Source organism: Haemaphysalis longicornis, unplaced genomic scaffold (assembly GCF_048455015.1).
Source record: "Haemaphysalis longicornis isolate Haplotype H1 unplaced genomic scaffold, Haemaphysalis longicornis Haplotype H1 scaffold_1, whole genome shotgun sequence".
NCBI lineage: Eukaryota > Metazoa > Arthropoda > Arachnida > Ixodida > Ixodidae > Haemaphysalis > Haemaphysalis longicornis.
Window position 1 is genome coordinate 320,069,205 of NW_027526203.1, and position 11,425 is coordinate 320,080,629.

An 11,425-nucleotide genomic window follows, 5' to 3' on the forward strand; every position below is an offset into this window, starting at 1 on the left:
GCACCCGCTGAAACTTGCAGGGTGATCACCGCCGCAGTTGGCGCAGGCAAAGTTTTCCTTGCATTGCTGAAAGTCATGCGAGCCACCACACCGTTTACAGCGTTGCTCTCCTTTGCAGAATTTCACGATCGTGGGTGAAGGAGAAGACGTCGCTGAGATGACTGAGGCGGACGAGGAAGGCTTTAAGTTGGTGAGCCACCGTAAAAAGCGTACCGTCAGGATACCTGTGATTGTGTCCCCGACTAAAAGCGACCACGACCTCAGGAAGGTGAACCCCATCACCCTGTTCTCAGAGTTTCAATCTCTCCTGGGAAAGGTTCCGATTCGGAGTAGATTCACTGCTCAAGGTTCCCTGCTTCTTGACGTAGCCACGGAGAACGATGTGAATGCTTTGCTGCGTTGTGACCGAATCAGTGGAATTAGTGTCTGCCCGCCTACCTCACTCGTACGTGAAGAACACGTGCATCATCAAAGGTGTGCCCAAGTGGTACACGGAGGAGGACCTTCTGAGCTATCTCAAGCCTCAAGGGGTACTGTATGTGAGAAGGATTATGCGTCGGACTGGCTCTCCGGGAGATAACTGGAAAACGACCCCATCTGATGCCGTAGTGTTGTCGTTCGCCCCAAACACTGAACGGCCGAACATGATTAACCTCGGGTTTACAAGGCACGCAACGGCTGATTACACGGATACCCCTCCACGTTGCTTCAAGTGTCAACGCTTTGGGCACGTCGCGAAAGTTTTGATTGATTGGTTGTAGGGTTTAACGCGCCGACGCAACGCAGGCAATGAGGCGCGCCGTAGTGGAGGGCTCCGGATTAATTTTGACCACCTGGGGATCTTTAACGTGCGCCGAAATCTCGTACACACGGGCGTTTTTGCTTTTCGCCTCCATCAGAACAGCGGCCGCCGCAGCCGGGAATCGAACCCGCGACCTCGTGCTCAGCGCTTATGAAAGTTGCGGCTGCACGTTCGAGAGATAAAAATGCCGGAAGTCAAATTCGGCTCGCAGCTCGTGAGGGTGCTTGCAGCACAGGCGATCGACCTCGCACTTGGGTCAGCGGCAGTACATAGCAGTACTTCCAGGATTCGAGGCTAAGAGCGCAACGCTACAAAAAATCTCGTACGGCACCGTCGGGGTTGCCGCTCCATCTCCGTCCGCAGCAAGACGGAACCACTAAATGCTACCACGAGCCTTTTGTGGGTGTACTAACTCCCAGGATGCAGTGCACCGGAAGAGCCAGATGGAAGGAGGATGAGGTGTTAGAAGGGGTTGGCTTGCGAAAGCAGCCTGCCTGACGTCATGCTCTGTCGTACAGTTTGTGTTCTCCATGAAGTCCACAGATGATGGCGAATACCTGCGGTAGATACCGATGCCAATGCCTATGTGGAGCAATATGGGAAGTAGGCCCAAGCGGTTACCATGGAACCGGTGGCCAAGTTTGGGTGACAGGCGGTGTGAGTGCTGCATTGACAGGAATGTTTCGTAGCGGCACCTCCTCGCGGCAGTGAGCTCAGTGGGGTGGTATGAGTTACACGGTTGAATAAGTGCACGTGTGGTACACATCAGGTCTTTTTCGGTGATCAGTTTTGAAATTCAGTCTTGCGGCAATAAATTTAGTGATGTAGTGTAGGTACACGTGACCCCGCGTCCGCCTGTTACTGTCCCGGAGTTGACGACCTTGAAGCCCAACTTCTCTTCGCGCGGAAGCTGAGTGTTGCGTCCTTTGAGTGGATTTCTTGAGGCAAAGGTAATTGATGTAGTTCTTTAAGGTGCCCAATGGCATGCACTGAATCAGTGAAAACCATGACATGTTAGAATTGTTCTGGTCTAAACTATTGTATAGTCGTCGAGGCGTCGAAATTGCTTTTAGTTCAGCGCAGGTTCACTGGGGCCTCTGAGTGACATAGTAGTGGCACGTATGGGAAACTTTCATGACAGAGCTCTCGGCTGCTGTGGGGGCGAGGCTGCCTAAAACAGTGGCGTTGACGTAAATGACTTCTCGATTAGCACTCATTGAACGTTGCGGCGCAACACATCTATACCGGCACAGAGCCTTACGATCAGCAAGCAGCATTCGGATCCAAGAGGGAACTCTGCAAAGGCAGCAAATGGTGCGTTTTTTCTGAGGGCTCATATACCACATTAAGTCAGCCGCAGCCGAGTATACCACCGCTTTAAGAGACCATGCCTGTCACCACTGGGGGACCAAATCATATATCGTCTTAAGGGTAGCTTATTTCGCTATGTCTCGCGTCCTGTACACTATACCCTACCTCCGCCTTTCACTTTCCCAGACAAACATCGTTGAAGAAGCCCCTTCCGCCCTGTACCGTTTGGCATTGGGGGTACCTCATTATCCCGCCACACAAGGCGTTTTAGCCCTGGGCCTCCACAATACCCTCCAGGAACGGATCGCATTTCCCCTTCAGTGCCAGCTTGAACGCTTAAAGGGATCATGCAGGCAAAACAAATAATATTTCGAATAAACTTAGGTTTATTCGAAAGATTGCCTCGTTAGAATCATGCTGACACCACTTTTAACGTAAACTTTACTCAAATAGGCTTCATGATTAGGATAAAAGGCAATGGTCATGCGACTCACTAGCTCATTTCCCGCAACAGAACCTATGATGCCATATGAACAGCTGTGCGATTAGCTGGGGCCGGCAAAAGCGAATATGCAGGGCTTATAATCTTGCAGCACGAGATTTTCACTTAAATTTAATGCATATATTCATTTTATAGAAGTAAGAATGGTGCGGTAAGCAAGGAAGTTACTAAAGTACACGTAAACATTGAAGCACCAGAGCGCGCTGTTGTTGGTACTACGCACATTTGGCTTGTTATAGCTGCACAACACTATGGCACTTTCGTATTGTCTGACACGACACAGGCCGATTGGCGTATGCGACATGGTCTAACGTGGCCTTCTTTGTCGAGTATACCCCATGTTTCACAACACGAGTACTTTCTACCGTAATAAATACAAGCCAGACGCAAATATGATCAAAACAAAGCAAAGGCGGGCATAGGTCAGCCACGGTGTGGTGGCGACATCAAGGGAGGACTCAGAGTAAACAAGGCTCTGTAGTTCGGTGAATTCCTAGTGCCGCGTTCGCGTTCACTTCCAGGCCTGCTTTTTTAACGTCATCGCATACGGCCTTACGAAACACAGGCTTTGGCGGGAGAATCAAAATTTTAACTTAATTAATTTCTCAGTGAATTTATAAAGCCTTCTTTGCTGCCGGACAAGCACTGGGGGCACTATAAAACACAAAATCTTTCGAATAAAACAAACTTACATTTTGTCTGCATAGCCACTTTAAAGCTCTACTCCAGGTCGGGCGCTTCTAACCTTTCTAAACTACCCAACACACAGCCTTCCCTCATACCTCCCGAACCTCCTCCTTGGTCCTTTTCCCAAACCTAGTAATTGAACGTATTCCTCGCCACATGCACACTGCTCACAACTTGGTCCGCAGACAACAACGGACAAAAGCATTGAACAAATGCATCAATTGGCTCAAACAGAGTGGAGCGGCAATACAGTTCCCGGGCGCGAGTTTTGACTCTTCTACTAGAGATGGTGCTTTCGCCCTCCGTAGCCCCACACGGTCCGTAGACACCATCGGCTTCTTCAAAAACGCCCCTACTTGTGCAACCCTGGGAGAATGCTCCATAGCCGCCGCCGTCGAATACGCTGCAAAAGTCGAACCCCCCGCACCCAAATTTTTGTGTTCAGTGACTCGCAGAAGGCGCTACGAAATATTTCTCGTCCCGCCACACACACTGATACCTCTCACACCCTAAACTGCGCTCTTCGCGCCCATCCTCCCCACAAGATAACGCTGGTATGGGTGCCCGGCCATGCCAACTTGTCGGCAATGCTTGAGCACACGCGCTTACCCGAGAACTGTCCCGGCATCCGTCCATGTTGTGTCCAAATGTGTACCATCCTGGTACTCAAAAGATTTTAGTACATCAGGCACGCCCACAGAATCTCTGCGCGCTACGTGCCAGTAGGCAGTGTTTCCCATTCTCCCACCCGAACCTCTCCCGTGAAGCCGCATCTATGGTTGGGAAAGCACAAATCTCCTCTCTTCTCACTCCACTCCGTATCCACTGCATATAAGGTATCCTCTCGCGCCCCACTTGCCCTACACCCGACGGCCCTTCCTACCCATCAGTACGACACCTTTACTGGAAGTGCCATCCACCAGGTATACCACCACACCTGCGTTCCCACATCGCTTCCTGGGAGGACTGGCTTAACCCGGGTCCTGGCGTGGACATGTCGACGCAAGAACTCCTGGCGGCCCACTGCCTTTGTGTTAATGAGGACCTCTGGAAATTATACTGATCGGCCGTCTCCTAATGAAGAGACTGTGGTACGACGGCTCGGGCTATGTAGGGCTGTTTAGATAATAAAGTTTATCTCTCTCTCTCTCTCTCTCTCTTTTGTGCTTTGGTGATCGGTGTTAAACAAAGAAGGCACGCAATGGTCCTCACTGATTTTCTTGTAATGGTCTCTATATGAGCTCACAATGGCCTTGTCATATACTGTAATTGAACCTGGTAAGTGCGACGCGGCTGGAGGATTTCACATTTGAGTAGCCGAGCCCCCTTTGTTCGAGCCGGCCCTCCCGGATCCATAGAGGTGCGGGGAACTGAATGCAATGGTTGAATGGAACGACTGCATGCCCCCCGGATCCATGGCGTTGCTGAGCAGGATCCTGTTAGGTGTAGGCCATGAATGCGGTGGCAAGTAACTCCCGTTGCAGGCTCGCCATTCTGAATAACGGATATGGGGAGATGTTGCTACACTGGCGGTACCCTACCATTGCTGAGAATGATAAGCACAACCCAATACCAGGACAGTGTCAGGCACACACGTCTCTGCCACGTGTCAGCAGTAGTCAAGGCGCTTTGAAGAGCTGAAGAGATTGTTCTTGGTCTGAAATATCACGGATTGTTTACCGTACACTGTAGCAGTCCCGCGGTTCAGCTTTACCACAGTTAACGGAAGTGGCCACTCCATGGCGCCAATAAAGCAAATTCTGCGAATGACCGCAATGTGCATACCATTTGACTCAAAAATGTGATCTGCGCTGCGCACTGCGCAATGTTACACGTCATACTTGCATTGCGCGATGTCCCAGCGCAGAGGGAAGTTTTGAGTCCAATTGCAGGCTCAACATCGTCATTGGTGGAAATTTCTTTGCGGTCTCCATCGCGGTTGAGTTAATGATAGGATTTTCTTTGAGTGTAGATGAGGCACTTCAGACCTCTCAAAGCACCCGAAGCGCAAGCGAGTAGGAGAGCTGCCAGGTTGAGTTGTGTGTTATACAAATACAAAGTTGTGTGTGTTGCTTTATAGAAAGGAGAAAAGTATAATGCTTTATAGTGCGTGTGTGTGTTGCTTTATAAAAAGTAGAAAATCACCCAGCCGAAAACTGCCTCTCGGGTTGAGGGCACCCTAATCAATACTGAGTCTAGGAGGAGGATAGACAGGAAAGAGTATAGAAAGGGAAATATGGTGGATTACAAGCCGCTCAGCTCGGACAGCACTCGCAGCCTCATAGCCGGTCCGAGAGCCCCGTGTCTTTTAAAGAATTCAACAGGGCACATAACTCGTTTTCACGATTTGAAGGGTAACAGTCCGGGGACACCAGGTTTGAAGGGGTGATGAAGGCATCAGTAAGGTAAGAAATTGGGCTAGTTGGTTTTACATATTGATCGACTGCTGTTAAGGTTACAAGGAACATACTTTTTAAAGAAGATAAACGGGCGAAGTGGGCAGCACGAGCGCAAACTAACAACTGATTTATTAGTAGTCCAATGTTTGCTTGGGCATCAAAACACAGAAATGGTTACAAGATACAATTGGAAAGTGTGATCCTTGTAACCTTAAGTACCGTCGATCAACGTTATGAAGGCTGTCCGAGTTTCCCGTACGACGCTGTAAGCGCGGTCCAAGCCTGGGAATGTCACGGACAGGCATAGTGCATGCGCGAGTATTTTTATTGCAGGGTACTATGAGAAGGTGGGTAACTAGCCATTCGCAGGCGAAGGAGGAGAGCGCGGTTAGCTCGATTCAGTTCCCTCGAAGGAAGTGGGTGAGGTGGCTTGCCGGATGCAACTCAGGGGTCAGGGTGCATGACTTGGAGGTCCCTTCGTATAAGGTACCCCGCGACGTACAGGGGCCTGATCGCCTCACTCATCGAAGTGAATCGGTAATGCGTCTCTTATGCCAGGCTTGTTGCCTACGTGAAAAGGGAGCCATTCAGGTGGATGCTAAGGCCTTTGGCGCTGAGTCTCTGCAGCTTGCACGCGAGCCTGTACAGCGAGACAGATGTGGTGGGCCCGCCCGAGCGTGAGGAGGGTAGCCTTAGAATCTGAGAGAATAGCTACTTCCCGGTTGATAAGATTGGGCTCCCAATCCTTCATCATGCCCGCAGCCAAGTGGAGGCCCGAAGTTTTGGCTGTTGTGGAGCTGCGGCCCACGGGCAGGCGGCATTGCCTGGCTGAAGCGAAGTAAGGCGCGATGGATACTGCAGCTGCCGTTCCATGGTCTGGTAGCACGGACCCATCGGTGAGTATCAGCAGGTGTCCCTCAAGGTTCTGTGGTACCCCCGCCATGACACCTAAAAAGGACCATACCGTCTATCACGACATTCTGATTGAAAAGTTCAGGTGTGTTATGAAAGACTGGGAAAGGACACCAGGGGCGTCAGGCACATTAACCAGTGTAAAATCTGCAAACAGGCCTGACACTTTCGCAGGCTTTCTTCGGATCTAGGACAAGATAAAGCTAACAAAGGAACATGTTTAATTAAACGGATAACGCTTAAATTTACAAGAAAGAAACACACGAAAAGGGGAGTGGACTGAACCGATGAGGCGGGGACTGAAAACTGAATTTTAATAATATGAGTGAACACCCTTTTAGTGAGCGCAGCACTTGCCTTAATGCCCGATATTATACAAAATTATTCCCAGAGTTTAATGGTCGTTCTATCGTTTTATTTGAATAAAGCTGGGGTCGCGTGGAGTGATGGGCCGCATTTACCGCATTGCAGTGCAAAAGGTACCGACCATCTTCTCCCGGCACGTGCAACTCGCGGTGCTCCTTAAGCCGCCCACTAAGCCTATACCCGGATTGCTAAATGTACGAATTTTAGCATGAAAGCGGAATCTTGTATGACGTGCCCAGGGAGCACTCAACAAACTTGCACATGTGCGCAACGCCGCAACTATGAACAACATTAGTTCCTCCCCTCTGGCTTGCTGCTGCTTTTCCTAATTAGTCTCTGCTGCACAAACCACGTGTACTTCATGTTTGGCCTCAACTTTTTTTCAATCGATGTATGTATGGTGTCGCAACCGGACGTCTGGCTGGTTTTTCACGTGTGGCAGGTTTTCGTTTTCCTACAACGGAGATAATCTTTTCTATCACAGAACCACTCAAGGATTCTCGATAGCCACTATTTCTGGGCGTCGCTGTTTGGATATTGGTGCTTTTGGGCCTACTAATATGATTTCTTTTTTTCGCCTTGGTCAGACAGGGCTGTGCGCGTGTTACCAGCTTTCTGTCGTACAAATCAAGAGGCAGAAGCTGTTTGTATTCCCTTTTATGGTATAACTAGCAGGTGTGTAGTAGTTAAACTTTAGCTCGATGTCTAAATATTGCAGACCATCACATGCCGGCATCTCGCCGTTCAGAGGCGCCGCTCGAAACGTGCTCAAAACGTTCTGCATGTTAACGCTTCAGGGAGCCACGCCCACCAAAGGAGCGTCCACATTTCGCTTCATCTTCATGTTAGCGTCGCGGCAGCAGAAATAGCCAGATTTAGACGCGCCTTTTAATGATATCTTGTTTAGATCCACCAGGTGGTTGTTACCCCAAGCTTCGTGTGAAGAATGGACACTGCTTCTGCGGTTCAATATCCGCTCCAAGCCAGTGTTAAACGAATTCGTTATGAATAGCAAGTAACACATGGCAGGCGTTTCGAAAGCTCAGCATAAAGAAATTTGTTATTGACGGCAACAAAAGCGCGCCTCTTAAAACCGACATCCATACATATGTAGTGCAGTGCTAGGGCAGGGAATATTGGACATTCACGCGCAAAAAAGTAGAATTAAGTTCTTATTTGCCACTGCCTCAGTGTGCCGACTCAACTTCGCTAGACGAGGAAAATCTAAAGCCAGATTCCCTTCAAACGCATACCTTAAGACCGCAAACCGCACTGCGCATTGCTACCTTCTGCGCTGTCTGCACCTACGAACTATTCGTACCCATTCATTGAGGTTTGAAGCAGAAGTCAGAAAAAACTCAGTAGATGGCGCCACGATACCACCTTGCGGTGAGTTCCTCGCCGTTTCGTCGGCGTGGCGTCACATTCAAAATGTGTTCTAAGCTCCCTGTCGTGTGTACGATGTGATATGCTTACGTCCTTGCTCTGCTGCATGTGCGATTGCTGCATCGGATGTCAAGCTTTACTGCAGTCGGAACTGAATGTGCTTGTCCCTTGAAGCCATGGTTAGCGATAAGTAGATTCCTTGGCCAGCGGTGCTTTTATATAGAGTGATACCACATTGCACAGGGTAGATCCCGAAGTATTCACTATAGATATAAACCCCTTTTTTTTTTAAATCCTTTTAAAAATTCCGTGTTCCCCCCTCCCCTACCCGGAAAAAGAAAAAATAAACTGGGGAACAATACCCGCTCCGGCAAGGCTATGGCAGATTTAAAGCCAATATAAAATAAATGAACGGGGCTAGAATCCAAATTTTTTTAAAGAAAAGAGCCACTGCGGCGGGTTTATAAACCCGCTCAGTGGCTAAGGCGTTGTGCTGCTGGGCACGAGGTCCCGGGTTCGATTTCCGGCCGCGGCGGCCGCTCTGATGGAGGGAAAAGCAAAAGCGCCCGTGTGTACGAGATTTCGGCGCACGTTAAATATCCCCAGGAGCTCAAAACTAATCTGGAGCCCTCCACTACGGCGCGCCTTCTTGCCTCCGTTGCGTCGGCACGTTCAACCCTACAATCAATCAAATCACTATAGGTATACAAAAAGTCGAAAGCCACAAGTCAGAGAAAACAAGCTTTCTGTTTTAAGTGGTATAAATTATCGGTAAAGAACCTTTCGGAATTCTCCTTAAGAACTCTAACAAGGGATGAATAGGCTGAATCAATCAATCAATCTTTATTTGATATCGGTTTTGTTACAGAAGTCTGCGGCACTGACAAAGAACATCAAAGTATGGCACTTGGCGAGGGCCTGTGCCCTGCGTTGGATTTATGTTGATGGTCAGACAATCATGTGTGATTAGGAGCAGGAGTAACACAAACGAGCCATAGGCCATACCATGCGGAATACGCCAGTTCTCGTCCGATAACTGAAGCTAAGCAGCATTGGGCTCGGTCAATACTTGGGAGGGAGAGTAATACAGACGTGTGCAATTAGTGAAAATTGCCTCACATAAGCAAATAACTTCCGAAATATACCTGAAATAATGCTTGCAATACGGGGTTCGCCTGAGACAAAAAAGTAGACCAAATAATTATACGAAATAGTGGAAATAATTAAGCAACAAATACGGTACACCACCAAAAGTGCAAAATACAGAAAAATGCGAGTAGCCGGGGTAACAAAAAAGAATTTTCGATCGTGAAGTGGTAAGGAATCCCCGTATTCACCATTTCAACCATTTCAAGGCCGGTCTTCCTATTCAACTTGTGAGATTATCATGCAACAATTATAGATTATGAACGAGGGAGCTGTAGCGCTCCCGAAGCGCCAGTTTTTATTTTTGACTCGGTCATTGATCTTCGTTTCATCTTTTGTATTGTGCTACCTGACCTTCGACTTCATCATGCAATTGTGTAAAGAAGAGTTGGTAACATATATCGCACCACCTGAAAAACATAATTAGGGCTTGGTCGAGGAATTCATTACGTTTCTGTGACTCGCCTGTCATAATTTGCAGTATTTGTAGTTAGGTTTGAGCGTGGCTTATAATTTATTATCTCTATTTGCTGTCACGAAACATTTCAATAAAATGTTGATGTAGATACATTGCACTGTTACGAGTTTAAGATATTCGAAAGGTGGCTCCACGGGTGTCATTTGTCTGTGCGTAAGCGCGCTTAGGCTGTTTGTCTAAACTAACAATGGTTTGTTCAAGTAAGACGTAGCTGTCAGTTCCTAGTCTAGGCGGCAGTAATGTAAACATATAAAGGACTAAAACAGGCAAGCATAGGTTAGGAACGTAATGCTCCAAGGCAAGAAGGAAAGACGTTTGCAAGGATACAAACTATGGGAGAAATGTTGCTCGCAACTGTATTAACATGGTTATTTCAAGACAAAGTTTCTTTGAAAATGATACCAAAGCTTTTAACAGTAGGAACAATTTCAATGGAAGAGTTACCAATTATTAGTCGGTCATGCGTATTAATTATCTGATTTCTCTGCCTGAAAAGGACGGCTTTTGTTTTGTTACGTTAGTGGCTATAGAATTAGCAACACTTCAAGCGTTAGGTACATTTAGAACATCGTTGGCTCTGGACATTAATTTGGAAGGATTCGATATCGGAAAAATTAAGCTGGTATCGTCTGCATAGCTGACAAATTGGAGAAAATCGGTAATAATGACTACGTCATTTATGTAAAGGTAGAACAGCAGGGGCCCAAGGATGCTACGTGGAGCTATATACCGCATTTTATTTGTTTAGTGAAGTACATCTGATGATTAATAACAATGCACTGTTTTAGGTGCTGCACGGGGCTGGGGCTCGTAATTACGCCTAAAAATATTGTTTCAAAAACCATAAATTTCAAGCCTCCTTATTAATGTGTCATGATGATTAATGCGACCAAAAGCCTTAGAACAGTCCAGAAAAACGCTAAGCGTCGGTAAGTGCCTTCAATCGCTCCCAAAGCAAATTGTTTTTGAATTAATAATGCCAATTTGACATATCGACCTTTCCTGAAACTGAACTGGCTCTTCGCTATAATTTGATACTTGCCACCAAACCTTGTCATTCTTTCGTTCATTAGTTTTTCGATGCATTGATAGAATATCACAATAATCTATATGGGTCTGAAGCTTGATATGTTATTTTTGTCTGAGCTTTTGCGGAGGACAGAGACATTAGCTCCTTGCATATGCCGTGAAAATATGGCGTGTATGAAAATTAGGTTGTACACATGCTCAAGAACAGGAGAGACGGTATTTAGTACATGTTTGAATGGAAGATTTTGCAAGTCATGAGCGTCGGCATATTTGCTATTTGGAACAACGAAGAAAGTCAAGTTAATTTCTATAGCGTCAGTTGGCCTCAGAAAGTACTATGAGGTGCGCGCATTAGCCCTATAAGCTACCATTTTCTTGGTCAATCCCCCAAGTGGGTTTGTGCCGTC